Raw genomic sequence first — 2,500 nt, forward strand, 5'->3', positions numbered from 1 at the left:
GTCCCAGCTGTCACCCCCCCTCTAAAAAATTCATTTCTTGGTATTTTGAGCTGAAATTTTGCAGAGAGGTTGGCAAAAATCCAATCCACCTTCATTAATTTTCCCAGAATTTTTCGAGGTCGGGAAGTATTTGTTTTAATTTTCCTACCATTAGAAATCGAGTAAATCCGCAAAACTAGGAACCGGCCCGGAATGACCCCAAATTCAGTGGGCAGCCTCATAAAAATATGGCTGATTTTACTGGATTGGTTTCATGTGGAAAGCACGACGTTTTCTTGTAGGAATGCGGGAACCCCGGCAGCTCGCCTGCCGCGGCCAGCGACGTCGGGGACGCTGGCCTGCGCTGTCGAGCCCGCGAGGGCTGTCTCCGCGGCAGGCCCCCCCTGAACGGGGCACGACAGGCCACCGCGCTGGCTCGTCCAGCGTCGACAGTCCCTCGTCCAGGTTTCAGATCGCGCCAAGTCGAACCCATGACCTGCTCAAGCCATCGTGCGCTGCCGAATTCGCATCTGCGTGTAGGCTGCCATTCCACGCGGCAGCCCCTGTTTTCGTCAGCGTGCCCCCCTGACGAATTTTCCTGCCTGGCCCAGTCCAGCGTCCAGCCCCTGTTCGTCGAAAAATCTGCGCTGCTGATTTTCCACGACGAGCCTACTTTCGTCAGCGTGCCCCCCTGACGAATTTTCCTGCCTGGCCCGGCCAGTCCAGCCCCTGTTCGTCGAAAAATCTGCGCTGCCGATTTTCCACGCGGCAGCCCCTGTTTTCGTCAGCGTGCCCCCCTGACGAATTTTCCTGCCTGGCCCGGCCAGTCCAGCCCCTGTTCGTCGAAAAATCTGCGCTGCCGATTTTCCACGCGGCAGCCCCTCTTTTCGTCAGCGTGCCCCCCTGACGAATTTTCCTGCCTGGCCCGGCCGGTCCAGCATCCAGCCCCTGTTCGTCGAAAAATCTGCGCTGCCGATTTTCCACGCGGCAGCCCCTCTTTTCGTCAGCGTGCCCCCCTGACGAATTTTCCTGCCTGGCCCGGCCGGTCCAGCATCCAGCCCCTGTTCGTCGAAAAATCTGCGCTGCCGATTTTCCACGCGGCAGCCCCTGTTTTCCTCAGCGTGCCCCCCTGACGAATGTTCGTCGAAAAATCTGCGCTGCCGATTTTCCACGCGGCAGCCCCTGTTTTCCTCAGCGTGCCCCCCTGACGAATGTTCGTCGAAAAATCTGCGCTGCCGATTTTCCACGCGGCAGCCCCTCTTTTCGTCAGCGTGCCCCCCTGACGAATTTTCCTGCCTGGCCCGGCCGGTCCAGCATCCAGCCCCTGTTCGTCGAAAAATCTGCGCTGCCGATTTTCCACGCGGCAGCCCCTCTTTTCGTCAGCGTGCCCCCCTGACGAATGTTCGTCGAAAAATCTGCGCTGCCGATTTTCCACGCGGCAGCCCCTCTTTTCGTCAGCGTGCCCCCCTGACGAATTTTCCTGCCTGGCCCGGCCGGTCCAGCATCCAGCCCCTGTTCGTCGAAAAATCTGCGCTGCCGATTTTCACCGACGAGCCTACTTTCGTCAGCGTGTCCCCTTGACGAATTTCCCTGCCTGGCCTGGACAGTCCATCTTCCAGCCCATGTTCATCGAAAAATCTGCGCTGCCGATTTCCCCGACGAACCTGCAGCTGCACAAATCTGCGCTGCCGATTTCCCCCCCTGTCGGCATGGCTGCCGCTGCCCCGATGTCCAGACCAACAGTCTTTTTTGTCGACTTTGCCGATTTTGTCCGCGCTGCCGATTCCAACACTACCCCCTGCATCCAAACCAGCATTGTTTCGTCAGCTCTTCCCCTGACGATTTTAGCCCTGTAACAAACAGTAGGCCTCCAATCCCGCCAACGGGAGCCAAGTTGATAGGGAAGAGAATTGAATGACGCGCCTGGTCCTCGCACCCCGCCACCCGAGGGGCCTTTTTCCCGGCAGCCTCTGAAAAACTCTAGCTTTCACGGTCCTCGCCGCCCCTCACCACCATGGCAGGCCTCTAATCCCACCCATCAGCAGTTGTAGCCGATAGGGCAGTGATTTGAATGACGCGTCGCGGGCCGCCGGGTCATCTCACCCGGCCATTAATTGGAGCGTTTTTGGCTGGCCGAGGATGGGGGGATGGATCTCTTCTTCCGAAAAAGCAAACAGTACATCGGGAGTTATGTTGACGGGGCATGGAATTGAATGACCCGTCGCGGGCCGCCGGGTCATCTCACCCGGCCATCCCGGGGAGCGTTTTTCCCGGCAGCATCGGGGAAACTCTTGCTTTCACTGCCCGCTGCCCAAGTCCCCACTCGCATCGGCCCCCCGCGCCAACAAGCCAACGCTGCCGAATCGGCAGACACTGCTGCCGAGTCTGCCGACACTGCCCCGCGGGCTGCCACTGCCCCAGTGTCTAAACCAGCGGTCTTTCTCATCGAGCCTTGGACTATCCAGTCCGTCCTGACTCATCGCCAGCACCTGCTGCCGATTCTGCCGACTTTGCCGATTTT

The sequence above is a fragment of the Populus nigra genome, chromosome 2 (assembly GCF_951802175.1).
Source record: "Populus nigra chromosome 2, ddPopNigr1.1, whole genome shotgun sequence".
Lineage (NCBI taxonomy): Eukaryota > Viridiplantae > Streptophyta > Magnoliopsida > Malpighiales > Salicaceae > Populus > Populus nigra.